Source organism: Xiphophorus maculatus, chromosome 1 (assembly GCF_002775205.1).
Source record: "Xiphophorus maculatus strain JP 163 A chromosome 1, X_maculatus-5.0-male, whole genome shotgun sequence".
NCBI lineage: Eukaryota > Metazoa > Chordata > Actinopteri > Cyprinodontiformes > Poeciliidae > Xiphophorus > Xiphophorus maculatus.
This window is the reverse complement of record NC_036443.1, coordinates 16710360-16726007: the sequence shown is the minus strand read 5'-3', so window position 1 is coordinate 16726007 and position 15648 is coordinate 16710360.

The window sequence follows — 15648 nt, the reverse complement described above, 5'->3', positions numbered from 1 at the left end:
TTTTGTAACGTAACGTGAAGATGGTATTTGTTGTGAATTAAAACAATATTAAATAACTAAATTTAATGGAGTATGTAGGGCACAATAACAACCTGTTTACCAAGATGAATGTAACGTTAATGTAACAACAGAATGTAGTTATAGGTCATCTAAAAAGAAAGCTTGTTTATAATCTTAGGCACAATATTGTGCCACCCTTCACAAGAAGTGAAGAGAGGCAGTCACTGACCATAACCTCTGGCCTGTTTGTAAATGATTGGTCACTGAAAGGACTTTGATGTTTATAGTTCTTACCAATAACGATTAACAAATGTTTAGGTTATTAGTTTATTTAAAACATCACGATGTGCAAAAAGCATTAATAAAAGATGCATCGCACCAGATTTAGCTTAAACTAGTTTCCATCTGAAGTCCCTGAGCAGAAGAGCCAATAATACAGTCTAAAATTATAAAACATGCATTGAAAGTCTCCTTATGCCCTCCATTACAACAATATAAACAGTAAACACCAAACTTCTGTTCTAGAATCACTACTGCCAAGATTACAGAACAAATGAATTTTGCATCTCACTTTTAGTGAGTGCATACATAGGGTTAAACATAGAAATGGTAAATAAAGATCCTGTATGTAGGATCCCTGTACCGCTTCATTTTTGACACAGGTGGTTCCTATATGTGACAAGAGGTTGCACACCATCCAAATAATTCTATAGTTAAAAAGAGATGACCAGTTATGAGAATCAAGCAGAGCTTGTATTATTTGTTCCTATTCAATTTCTCAGTACTATCATCCTGCAGCTGGTTCCTAGAAGTAAAACACCTCAGAATTCCTCCTCATCTCTTCAGTTCTGGCGATGTTTTATGAGGAATTACGTCGTCTTCCATAAGCTAATATAAACCAAGCGGTTGGCCTCATAAAAGCTGGTGCATTTCTTAGAAAGTCGAATGCTGGGCCTGAGGTGTAGAGGCGGCAGGGGCTTTCATGCTGGAACATCAGTATGTTGACGGCACACAAACACAGATGCGAATGGATGCAAAACCAAAAACAAGGATGTAACGCGCAAGTTCATAACTACCAAAATTGTGGAGATGGGACGCAGGCTGATTGAAGAAATATAGCCTCACGGCCTAAAATATATGCACTCGTAAAGGTTTGTCTTCCCTGTTGCTCTGTCTGTCTTTCTCTTAACTTTTTTTTCTTTCTCCACAATCCTCTAGCCTGAATAGTTTCTCATTAATTAATTAACATTCCTATGCCACAGTGTTTTCTGAGGAGCCTTTGTTATGGCCCCACAAAAACTCTTTCAGAGCAGTTCTTCACAATGTCCCTCTCTCTTACTCACACTCTCTTCTTCCTCCCTTTTCTTCATCTGTTGTGGAAGTTCTGTTGGTGCTCTATCTGTCTATTGTCAGTTGATTTTTTTTTATTTTACTTACTCATCAAATACACATTATGGTTTCTCTGATCAAAGGCATGCCTAGCAGGATCTTGCAGTTGGCCGATGCACAAGCAAGCACACAGATTTACCCACTGGCATTAATCTGTGTGTACAAACATAAAAAAACATGCACATGTTCTTTATACACCTGCACATTTTTTTCCCTCTCCTTGGCTGTGCACCTCCAACCTTCTGGCACACTAAAACTCTGTCATCTTTTTTAAATGCTCTTTGATTGTCTGGCCTCAGGGGGCCCCTAAAACACACAAAGTGCTCTGTAAAAGAAAACTGCATGTTTGGTCTCCTGCCTGTCTGTGTTTCTCTTTTTTTTTACTGGCCTCTCTTGTTTTCCTGTTTTGATCCTGTCTTTTCGGTTTGCATGACTCCTCATACAGCTGTGAATGTCAAACAGGATTTGGTCAGATTGAACGTGTTCTTGCAATTCACGGATGAGTGTGTGCTCAGAAGGGAAGCAGCACAAATCAGTCTAGCAGCAGAATTTACTAATATTTAACAATAATTTCGACACGAATGGGGTATTGATGGATTAGCACGGACGTTTTCTGTGTGTTTCTTGATAGAGACGGGCTCTTTGAAAGCTTCACAAGTGAGCTGGGTTTTAAGATTATTAAGATACAATTCTTTAGAATAACAAATCTGCACAAAAATATAAAAACAATGTGAACTTTCACAACGAAAACTCAAACCATAATATTTGTACCACTGCTGAGGCTTTTGAACATGAATGTACACACGTATACAACGTATACACATAAACGCAGAGCTGCAAACATTTGTAGCAAGGCCTTAATGTGGATTTACCCTACCCCGTTTCTCTTTCTCACACTTTATCTCCTTCCTGCGCAAACTATCAAACAGTCTGCATCAGATCAAAGTTAGTGCCCTGTCCTCCCCCTTTTCACTGTGTTCCCCAGGCTGTAAACACTATCCAAGCAACAGCAGCCTTGAAGACACAAAGACAAGTAGCTACCCGACACCTGACTCTAACTTGAGAGCACTCAGCGTGATCTACCTGGGAATAAAATAAAATTACCGAGGGCTACCTGAGCTCCTTTCACGGGGAGAACAGAGAAAGCTGCCGCACAATCAGCAAGTGCCCCCACTCAAACCACACACACTCCGTATCGCCTTGTTCCTTTGCAACCATGTTCGTGGATAAGCATCATCCACTTGTGTCTCAGCGAGTTACAAACTGAAAATATATTCTTGTGACATAGGTGTGTGTATTTCTGCCAATTTAAGGTTTACAGTATCTGCGCCTGCCTCTCAATGTATTTATGCACACCCGGGGTGCAGAAGCAATTGAAGGCTAACTCAGGTATACTCAGCGGAAGCAAGTGAGACGCCATGGGTTGCTGTGGCGGCAACCTAGGTGTGTACTCTGTCTTTTCATGTGAAAGCACCTGAAAGCCAACAAAAGATCCCTCTCCTTTACCCCTTCCTCCCCCTCCTCCCTTCCTTTCTGCATCTCACAGCACAAAAGACAGGAATGAATGAAAGGACAGGAGAGGAAGGGGGATGAGGTAAGAGTTTGAAGACAAGAGGGTGGAGCAAAAGAGCTTCTCAAACCTTTTACAGCACATACCACCTGAGAAATGGATTACCATTGTTGGCTCCACGCTTGTGACTGACATAAAAAGGTCTTTGAGGAGACTTCCGATGATATCATGGATGGAAAGCCAGCCAAGCTTCTCAGCTCTCAATAATACGCCGTAAGTTTCCCTGAAATCAGACAAGAATAGTGTGAGAAATTTCACAACTGGTATATAGTTGACATGGGCAGAGGTGGAAATTCTAAGAGTGAGATGCAAGATGAAGAAGACATAAACAGGAAACACGAGGACCACTGCATTCAGATGATGGCAATGAAAACCAGTCCAGATTATGCAATATGCTTTAAAAATCCTGCTCATCTTTGGAGAGATCTTAATAATCACATGGTACAAAACTGGCAAACTAGCAGGATTGTTTCACAATTGTTTACACGTCTGTTAATATGGCTAAACTTCCATAATGGAAAATTGATTAATGTAGGCATTTTTTTTAAGAATTCTTTACTACGTTGGGCTTATTTTGAATGACATTTATTGCTATTATAAGTCAGCACTGAATTAATACCCTCATTTAGAAGAAGGATTACCCTGCCATCTTCCAACGGGATCAAAGCAGAGTAGAGAAGAAAGCATGTTTTGGCTTTGTTTGTTCTTGCTTTGGTTCTGTTTGTAATAGTTTTCAGATCTCCTCACGGGGCTTCTACAGTCTTTTGATCATTTGTGAATCCCAATAAGTAAAAACAGCAGCATTGAATATACATGTCTTAAATTATCCCAAGTAATTAAGTTAATATCCAAAATTATGAAAATAAAATAAAAGCTGCAAGCAGCCTCGAACGGAAACTTGTAGCTCAGCGACGCTCCGGCCTCGTGGAGACTGCGGCGGCTGCGGCGACGCAACCCGCGTGGACGTTCTTGCGCAGTTCCCGCACCCGTCCACTAGGCGATAATCATCGATGCGTCCGGCAGCGCTCCCCGACGACACACGAAAAATCTGGTGCAGATCGGCTGCTATGGAAGGTTCGTAGTGGAGTCGAATTACAATTTAATGCTACTGGGGTCTTTAGAGGTTCACAAAAGTCAATCATAAAAAGTTTGTGCAAATCGGATGATGCCTATATGATTTACACATTTAGACTTACTTGTATGCAATGTTTCTTGTGTTTGAAGCTTGTGATATTAACGCGTGACCACAGCTTTTACATATTTAATATCTGCCACGTTTCATATGAAGTGTAATTTTTTTATGTGACTGTACTTATAACGGATGTATTTATTTTCTGTCAAGCTTTAATATGAATGAGTATCACGCTTTAAGATATCTGTGTCTGTTTTAAACTATTAGCTTATTTACATAGTGAATATAAGTATGTTGAACATAAAGCATTTAGAGTGACAGAACACAATGTATATCAGTTGTTTTACAGAATTGTATTTTCATAGTGCTGATGAAATCAGGATTGGTGTTAATGGTGAAATGTTTTGAACAGTGAAATTTGTTTTTTATTTGCAGTACCTTTGTACTGCAAATAAAGCATGTCTTCATGCATGCCTTTCAGGAATCTTTTAAGATCTTCAAACTAGCACTTGATGTGCTGGAAAAGAATGAGCAGCAGATGAAGTCTGCTCAACAACGGTCTCAGTTTCTTCAAGAAGAACTCAACTGAGCTGTAACAAAGCAGGGAGCAGCACAGGTAGAAATCGAAAATATTCAGTCTGCAGCTGCCTTTTATGCTGATTATGATAGGTACAGTATATGAATCTTATATAATGTTGGTTAGGTTGTATTTATGTCTTATGTTAACATGTTAATTCACAGATGATTTAATGGTGTATCATGCAGTGTGTATACAAATATTTTTAGATCTTGAAGGGTTTTTGTTTTATAAACCAATTACGATTGAAAAAGAACGGTTCAGATTTCATATTTCAGTTAATCCTTTAAAATAAAGGTGAATGGTGTAGTTTGAGTTCAGTGCTTCACTTGTCGTTTTTCAATTTTTTATTTTTGTAACATGGTAGAACAAGATGACATCTGAAAGTTGGGAGGTAGTTCTGTGTGAAGTTGGGTTAAAATGTGAGGGAAGGACAGAGTGGGGTGCTGACACTCTGTACTGATGTGAGTTTTGCGTAAATGCTGATGTCACACAAGTCTGTTGTATTTTTGAGAGAACTGAGTTGGAAGGCAAGACTTTATTCGATGGTTTATATTCTTCATCTTATGTCGAGTCATGGGATTTGGGAATTGATCAAAAGAATGACATTGTGGATTTGAGTTGTGTATATGACCTACTTCTCTGCAGGGTGATCCTGACGCTATTACTGATTGTGTAAGAAGCCATCCAAGAAGAGTTTGGAGTAGAGAGTGGTTTTTCACAGTTCGAAGAGTTTGCTGAGGTGGATTGGACATTTTTTTATGGATGTGAGGTGCCCACTGCACACGGAGAGCTCCTTCCTAATATTGTGGGCATTTTCCAATGGGAGGAGACACAGGAGATACCAGGGTACATTGGAGGGACTATCTGTTGTTTGGTCTGTGGATGTCTTTCACTGAATAGCTTGAGTACATAGGTCAGATAAAGAAAGTAGATGTCTCCGCCTGGTGTCCTAAATTTCATAGCAATTTGATATATATATATATATTTTTTTATTTTTTTATTTATTGTTTACCTGTCACATTCAATAGGCTACGTTCTCGCTCCCAGTCGAGGGACACCACACATGCTGAGATCATCGGGCCAAGACAAACATGTTGAATATTCCTGAATTAAGTTCAAAGCATTCCCCACGTTCTACCGACCGGACCCGGTCAGCACATCGCACTAGGGCTGAAACGATTCCTCGAGTGATACGAGTACCTTGATTATTAAAATTCCTCAAGTAAAATTTATCTGCCTCGAAGCTTCGTTAAGTTATGCTTTATTATTTAATGCACCGCTTTTCGGTGCATTAAATACACTCTGTTGAAACTGTGCATCTGCTGAGTTCATAATTGTAAATTATTGCAGCAAAATAGAGAAAAAAAATCAACCTTGCAGCAATTTTCTATCAGTCTCCTATCAGCTTGTTTTCCAAGGCTTGAGCACAGAGCAATTGGAAACTCTTGACAGAGATAAAGAGTTTATGATTTAATTCCTCTCTTTTTTCATATGTGTATGGAGAGATAGCTACAAATAACATTGATATTACTTCGTAGTAAGTTGGTGTTTGCTTTGATTATAACAGTTTTTCATTTATTGTGCAATAGCTAAAACAGAACATGAGAGGGAGGTCCTTCCTCAGTACTAAGTGGAATAGCTATAAAAAAGCCAAGATTTCCTCTACCTAGTATTCCACAGGTATGAAAATAGACACGTAGCTATATATTTTTATTCAAGCCCAAGCTTGTTGGGTAGTTAAATAATTTTGGAAAGCTTTCAAAACACAAGGTGAAATCAATCTAAAGACTCTTTGTCTGCTTCTCACTCTCATGCAGCAGACAAAAATGAAACATAGCCATCTTGGCATTTGATCTTGGCTTTGCTTAGTTTCTCCGCACACAGCAAAAGGGTTAGAAAAAAAAAGCTGACTAAAACAGGCAGGTCTACACATGACCAGCAGCAAATCAAGAGATGTAACACTTTGTTTGTTGCTATTCTGAGCAGAGCCACTGGCACTGCAATCAGTGATGTATTTTTGGTTGAGTGTGATGGTGTGTATGCATGTATGTGTAATTGTTACACTTGGTTCTGTCTCCTTAAAAAGCTGATTGGTCTTGGAAAGCAGTTCAACTCTGTAGCCATGCATGGTCATGTCGGTGTGTGTGCGTGTGGGTAGGTGAGCACTTTTTCTTTTTAACTGCAGGATCTCATTGATATGTGTGTGTGTGTGTGTGTGTGTGAACTATTTTCAAATGCAAATAATGCTGTTTGTTCCCTTCTTGTTATCATGCTCAGGTCTACATGATTTCAGCTGTTTGGCTGTAGGAGGAGACAGATGTGGAATGTTAACCATGATGGAAAGCACGGCGCTGTCTCCCCAAAATCTCCTTCATGCAGGACTTAGATAAGCCAACTGATTATTGTGGGTAAACACACCAGAATATCAGCCAGCTCTAAACTAAATATAGTGACAGTTGCAAAATTACAGTTCATAAATCCTCTGCAGGCTCTACCTTATCATAACTACAGTCATGAATACAATTATCATATAAATCATCCAGTGCTGCTGCTGCGTGAATCGCTCCTGATTGAAGTTAGTTTTAAATGCAGTGATAAAATATTGCCATCTACTGGCAAGTGTGAAAACAGCAGGACTAATGCAGACAAAAAATTTTATCAACCAGGCAATGCTGTCAGTACGTATGGATCATTGAGGCTTTGTGCACTATCTTCTTAAAATGGTTAGATGACTATTAAGCATGGAAAACGCTTAAAATGTTGTTCATGACTGGAAAAATAAATGTATTACTCCATTTTTTATAAGAGGTGTTCTAATATAAAGCAAATAAGTGAAGAGACACAAAACAGTGTCAAAAGAGCTTTGACTAAACATTGTTTTTGACAAATTAGCATTTTATTTGCTCTAAGGAGTCTCACTGCCTGTTTTTGTATGTACTACCTTTTTGTGGCTTACCATATCAGCCAATCACATGAGAGCAACTCAACCCATTTAAACAGTTAGACATAAAAAAGACAACTTACTGAAGTTGTACAATGTCCATTATATGTACATTGCTATTATGTAAATGTGGACCAAAAGCCAGGTGAATTGTCTCCAACAGTTATCAACTATGCTACGTGAATTAAAGCAATTTTGAAGTCGAACTATCAAGATCCACGTCTTGGTTGTGTTTTCAGGGTTTTTTTTTCTTCAAACTGGAGTTCTTTCCTAAATTCATCTTCCTTACTGATTCTTGTTGTGCTTTAAAAAATATCTCAGTCTGTCAAAAATAACAAAAGAGTCACTTATTTGAGAAACAAAAAAGTAGCAGAAACAAAAATTGATTGCTTTGGGGGAAAGCTTTCCAATTATTTCAAACACACAAAGCCGTATTTTAACATCGTCATTTTCCTATGAAAATCCATAAAGTGTTATTTTGGAAAAAAAAAAATCAAAAATATTTCTTTTGGCAAAAACGACTTAGACCATTATTCTTGTAAGTTGACAATATGTCTTTATGATTTAGGAGTTAAAAACATTAACATCAACATCAAGCCCAATGGCCTTAATAACTTGTTAAAACACTTTCTACTGTCATAGCTAGCACATGTCACAATAATTCTTCTGCTGCCCACTCAGCACAAATCTCAGACCACATTAACCAAATTGCATGGACTAAACAAGGCAAACCATCCTGTTCTTCATTCCGCTGACCTCACTCTGGCTTGTGAGCATTTCAGCAGACGGGAAGTGACATCTCTGCAGCCACTCTGACGATGTCATGGTTTTTCGGTGGAAAGAGGAAGCCCGTCACCTGCTATAACAGAGCATCTCTTAGCACGATGTGCACAAGCTGACGCACTTATCCCAGCTTCCCTGGGCACTCCTGAACCTGTAGAAATCACAGCAGCAGAAAAACCCAAAAATAATGTAGTTCCCATGGATTAAACTTTACTCTGCAGTGCTGTGTTGTGATATGTCCTCTTTGGAATTTCTTGTTGCATCGCTTGTGTTCATGTCTCAGAATGCATAAAAAATTAGGTTCTGTGAGAGTGGGTGGGGGGGGTTCTGCAGAGGTAGGTTCTCAGATTAAGTCAGAGGCACTTAATTTTATTCTTTCAGTGTATCTTAGAGCACCAAATATAATGTACTGAAACAAGTAGTGGAAAGAACTTATCCTTAAGCAGAGCATTAGCCTCTTTCGACTAAAAACTTAGTTTAGTGAAATGGGCCTTTTTCATCATCATTATCTGTAGCAAGTCTCAGCTTGCCAACATTTTCAGTACAAAGCTGTGTGGCATTGTAAACAGTATGCTGCACCTCCTGAATCTGTAAATGTGCTGATGCAAGCAGTGGCTCAAATATGCACATATTTGCCTGCAGGGATGTAAACTGTAAAACTAATTCAGCACATACGTCTTCAGTTAAAAAAAAAAGATAAAAGAGGTATAATCACCAGGTTAAATCACTCCTAAAAACAGCTGTGTATTCAAAGACTCCTGATCAGCAGTCATAGTCACATTATTCAGGTATAGACAGTTGTCTTTATGAACTGTCTCAGAGATGCAAAAGGGAAATCTGCAATGAATATACTGTGTCTTACTCAAAGGAACTCCAGTTAAACATAACCCAGGAGTTTTGCAAGTCTGCGTAGAAGTCATTAAATATTTATTTTTCAGTCAGTAATCAATCTGTTTCTTCAGTGTTGCTGTTGGAATAATTGTACGTGCAACTTGTATGTAGAGTGCCATATTTTTCAAAGAAATTGATTTAGAGTTTAGCTAATTTTTTGCTTTTTTGGCCTGATTCAATAATCAAGCACTTACAGACACATCCCTGCTAAGCTGTGGTTGTGCTGTTCGCTATAGTTCCTATAATCAGACAAAGCCTAACTTGTGTATCGAATTTTTCCTTTGATCAGATTATTATTTTTTTTTATTGGTTATTTGCAGACAAGACAACCAGATAAACGGGGTGTCAACATTTGAAGCGACTTTTGAAAAATCTGTAGGCTATGCCAATTTCTCTCACTTGGTCAGCAAAGGAAAACTCTCAAAAAGACATTGTGGTTGAGCCGTGACCAACACCAGAAACGAAATGTCAGTGTCTGCAAGATCAGGTATGAGTTACAGAAAAGAAAAAGTGAGCAACATCGGTGTATCATATATCATCATCAATGTTTATTCTTAACCAGCATTTTGATCCAAAGTTGCACAATTTATTCATGCAAAGCATGATGGGTCATTGGGGTAAGGTTCATATTTGTGGCCATCACAACTTTTAGTTTTGCCGACTCCTTCATTTTTTGTTCTTAGTTGCAATAAAACTTGAAATGATTGTTTTTAGTTCACATTCACAACAGTTCACAATGATTTGTGGAATTTATTATAATTACAGATAAAAATGACAAAAAAATAAATAAAAATTATATAAATCTTTAAATAAATCTTTTTGCCTTCAGATCTCTGAGCCCAAGCAATCAGAAAATATACAAATGCTGCTTTGTAAATACAAAATTGCCCATTATCAATAAAGGGCCATTATCTTTACAATAACTGTGTTAAATTGTGTTTTTAAGTGTAAACAAAGCATTTACACAGTTTCTTTTTTAAACTAGCAGTGACATTCATGATGCAAAAGTAACTTTTCATGTCATAACAACTTCTGAGGTTTACAAACGTCACCAATAAGAGTTTATTGTTATTATTATTATTATTAAGACGACTGATTTTTATGATTTTTTTTTTTTTCCTGTCCTAATAAATTGTTTTCCTATTATATCATCATTGACACAAAGTTGCCTATCCGTAATTTAAGCACTCTGGAGGTGAATTGAGACAGTCTCTCTATTGCTTTAGATTTTGCACTTTATCTTCAAGTTCAAATGTACTTATACAGAACATTTAAAAGCAACTGGAACATAGGACATAGTGCTCTAGATACAGTAGAAAAACAACATCAAAGTACGAAAATCAATGTAATAATAAAAAGGCGATACAAATGATATCTCATTAATAATATCTCATGCCATATTAAAAGCTAATGAGCACAAATGTGTTCTTAATGTGATTCAACAGCTCAAAAACAAGAAAATGGAAAACAAATTGCTCTATTCTTTAAAGGAAAACTTTAAGAAGAATAAATATATAAATAAAATGGCCAAAATGTATGCCATTTGCATCGACTTAATCAAAGTTGTGCAAAAATAAAATTTAAAATAAAAAAATATCCAGGAAGAGAAAACTGCTATTATCGGTTTGGCAGAAAAGGCTTTTCTGTTTTGTTTTAAATTCACAATGTTTACATTTTCATTTGGTTCTCTTCTATTGACAAAACACATTTAAAACTGACAAAATGGCTGCACATAAAATCAGTTAATCAGCTCTGTAACTGAGGTGCTACAGATTCAAAGGCAATCTATATTAAGGCCCATAAGGGCCTTAATGTCAGGATCTGTGTTTTTCCATGTATTTATTTTGAGTTGTCTGTGTTTCTGAGTCTCCGTGTTGTCCTGTCCTCCCCTTGATTGTTCCCAAGTGTGTCTCATTCCCTGATTACCTCCTGTGTATTTAATGTCACCTGTGTCTCTGCGTCTCTGTCGAGTCCTTGTCTAAGCAGTCGTTTGTTGCCGTCTCGTCTAATGTGTTCTCTGTCGATCCAGTCCGTTCATTCGTTTCGCCAGTTGCTACCGGTGTTGAGCCCTAGCTTCCGCTCAGCCGTGCTGCCTGGTAGTTGGACTGTTTTTGGATTGTGCTTTTGGACCGTGTCATTTTGGATTATTTTTCACCATTAAATCAGCTTCTCATTTCAACCTGGGTCTACCGCGTCTGCCTCACCACTTCACATCCACCACTTCATGACACTTAAAGGGAAACCAGTGCAAGCACTAAGCAAATATAATTGTGTTTTGAGCAGTGGGATTCTGGACTGGCTGCTGCCATGAAACAAAAAGTTAACACTGACTTCATGAAAACTGCTACAGTCCCAAATTGGGATGGAATAAAAGCATGGATCACATTTTTAGCATCCAGGAAAGATAAATGTCTTTCTTTTGATAAAAGTTTATAATTTTCGTTACAATCAAATCATAATTAAAATCAGGATAGTGTATCATATTAGTCTGATTTAAAACAGACTCAAAGCTACCTAAAACTTTTTTGTTCATTAGATTTAAAGAGAATAAGCAGTTAATTATCACATAACGTACAGTGATCCTCCGTGATCCACTTTATAAAGAAGCTATTTTCTCTGTATTATGAACGCTTACTGGCCCATCGCCTTCTAAAAGAGTCATTCATAACACAGCAGACAGGTGTTACATGAGAGCTTGTTGCTATTGAAGCGAAAAGCGTGGTGAGAAAGAGAGCTGTTGTTTTCCTCCGGTCCGTCCTTATGACAGCTGTGGCGTGGAGGTGTGGATCTGCAGCCGGGGGGATTCTCCATCGCACGGCGCGGCCTGTGCTCACAGACAAATACGCAGTGTGATATCAATGTGTGGGCTTTTTTCTCTGAAAAAAGGTCTGGTTCAGATTAACTCATCAAACACCCTGAAGCCTTCATTGTGTGTGTTTTTTTTTTTTTTTTTGCATAAAAAAAAATTTCACATAAATGTTTTATTTCATCCTCGGAGCTCAGATAACACTTGACTGTCTGCTTATCTCGCCGTGAAAACAGATGATTTATGTACGGTCTTCACACTCGAGTTTATGTGTCACTCCGATAAGGCTGGTAGGCCTGTGTTCATGTCCGCGTGCTTTATGAGTGTTTATTGAGACCACAGATTGTCGGACTGCCTACTGGAGGACACAAACAATATTCCGTGGGAATGCAGAGTCCCACCAGTTCCCAGTCCCATTCCTTATCTCCAAGCATTCCCATAAGAGCAATGTATATTATCTTCAAAAAGCAGGAGCATTTTGACTTGTCGGTTGCTCATGACCATTGCAAATGGAATGTCTTTTGTGCCTCCGCTGCAAGGTTGTTAAACTTGTATACAATTAGATGGCATTGTTGCAAAGATGACTGCTGCAAAAAACATTAATATGCCTCTCATGTGAGCCAAGATTAAAAAAAAAAAAAAAAAAAACAGGGCAGAGCCAGAGAAAAAAAAGGGTGTGTTAGACTGATAGTGTTGGAGAAGGTGGAGACAGCAGCATCAACCTCAAGTTTTGCATATTTTCCCAGCGTCTTTGAAACACTGATCATTTACCAACATGAAGTGCAACTGTCTCCTCACCTGCCAGCCTGCCTCTCCTGACTCACCTGGCCTCGGAGGCAGGCCCTACTTGTGGGTGTGGACATGAAACAGTTAAAAAACAGTTACACGCCACAGACACTTTAAATAATCTTTGTAACTAACACATCTTTTCATCCAAACAGTTGTTATTGCTCATAGCATAGAATGCCATGTAAATGTGTCACCCCCTTAATGCTTTTTTTAAATGTTTTGTAAATGTTGATTTTATTTATTAAGGGAAATGAACGATCCAAACCAGCCTGCTGCTGTGCTGTGTTACCTTCTGTGGTAAGTCATAAATAACTGAGTTTAGCAACATTTTTGATTTAGTTTCACAAGCTAAACTCAACCAAGATGATACTTAAATGGAGCAAATTCAAAAACAGATAAATTGACATCTAATACAATTTCCAAGGCTTTGACATTCCAGCAAACAACAGTGAGAGCAAATATCCACACATAGAGCAAACACAGAATAACACTGAACCTTCTCAGAAGTGGACTACCTGTCAGGATCTGTGTTTTTCTGTGTATTTATTTTGAGTTTCTGTGTCTTCTGAGTTTCCATGTTGTCTTGTCTTCCCCTTGATTGTTCCCAGGTGTGTCTCGTTCCCTTATTACTTCCTGTGTATTTAATGTCACCTGTGTCTCTGCATCTCTGTCAGGTCCTTGTCGTTTGTTGTGTCAGTCTGTCTTTCTGTCCCTTCGTTTATCCTGCCGCTACTAACGTTGACCCCAGGCTTCTGCTCAGTCGTGCTGCCAGGTTTTTGTGGACATTTGGACTATATTCTTCATTAAACTACTTCTCCTCACTCCAACCTGGGTCTGCTGCGTCCTGCCTCACCACCTCACACCGCAGTTCATGATACTACCAGAATTACTTTAGCAAAGCAATAATTTGTTGATCGCATTCAAAGCACTTCAGGACTCATTTACCTTGGTTTGGATCACAGATCATGATTCAACAATATGAAAGAAAAACTGAGGAGAATGGATTCCACGAGAGAGTTCAAAGTAAAAAAAAAAAACTACTAACAAAAATTCAAAAGCTTTTCTACATTTGCTAAAGACCATCTTTTTGCTTCCCAAAATTTTGGAATCAATGAGACCCCCGAACTTGACGGTGTCAGTACGGTGATTTGGAGGTGTGACTGATGGAACCGTTACTTTTGATACCAAGAAATCCTGAAGAATTTCCGGCCATCTGTGTGTGAGGTGCAGCTGGGTTATGCAGTTGGACAATAATCCAAAGCACAAAAAGATAAGGTTTTGAAGTGGTCTAATCAAAGTCCAGGCCTAAATATCACTGGGATGCTGTGGTGTTAACTTTCAAAAGACATTCATGCTTGAAAACTCTCCAATGTGACTGAAATAAAGAAAAGTGGGCAAAAATTTCACCAGAGCAACATAGCAAACTAACTTTCAGTTATCACTGTTGTTGTCACAGACAAGTATTAGATTTTCACATCAGAGCCATGTTGATTTAATTATCTATTTCCACTTACTAAATGAAGTAAATTGTCAAAACTGTTTTTTATTGCAACATTTTATGCAAACTGTAGCAAAAAAACAAAAACAAGACATCTGTAAAGAAGGCTGTTTCATTTAGTTTCAATTAAATCCATGACGAGAACAGGCCCTGGAAACTGTATAAGTCGAGTTAGTCCACCTTGAGAAGTGTTTGTGTTCATAGAAAGACTCCCTTTAGGAACAAACAAGTCTGGCACTTATCACTTGACACACACAAACACACTCTCTGCTTCTGAGTGAGCGTTGGGGGAATTCCCGCTAACCTGCATGTGTACAGGTGATTTGCGTATATTCACTAATCTGGGGGGGTTAAGCTGTAACTGTAAATCCACCGACACCTGGACACACAGATATATACACATAAACACAAAGACCCTTGCTCATCAGCAACTGATGGTGGGCCTGATAAGAGGCAATGCAATCATCTTAATTGCTTCAGAGCTGACACACTCATGACCAACAGTGTGTGTAGGTTTCTGAATCAGTTTTACAAGTCACCTGCTACACTGAGACCGTTGAATGACATGAGTGACTCAGACACGCTTTTTAATTTCCCTTACACACCCATGTAGACATTATCACACATGCCCAGCAACAGGCAACGTATACACATTGATTGAAGTCAACTACACAATTGTTGTGCACAGCTTGTGGACAGAAAGTTACTGAACAATAACTTCTGTCTCTTTCCAGTTGCCCCTACGAGCCAGACATTCCTTAAACTAGTTAATAATTGAAGAGGCCACTGTCTACTCATTAATATGTTGATTATTTTGAATTTCTGGATACCCAACTCTTTCAGGGACACAAATCAAGTAAGTGAAACTCTGTGTCGGTGGGTTTATAGGTGTGTTTCAGACTGTAAGCGTCCAGAGACTGCCTGGCCTTATCACCTTGTGTGAATACTCCAGGTGCGCGCAGAGCAATAGGAATCCTAACCGTCATCCATCTGACTGAAAGCCCAGGGTTTTTCCAAACACGTTTATCAAGTCTCCCTTATTCACCTCCTGGTGTTTTCTTAAAGAGGTCTTTTGGGGTTTTTATTTAGAAATAATATTTAAAAATTCTAAAATTTAAAAATAAAATTCGTAGTTAAATACATTTATAAGTCAAAAACTTCAAAAATCAGCTGAGAGTCTGAAAACCTTTTACAACATGAAGAAAACACTCAAATGTTTCCTCATTGTCTATGTGTTTTATTGTGACACAATGTTGTACAATGACGTGT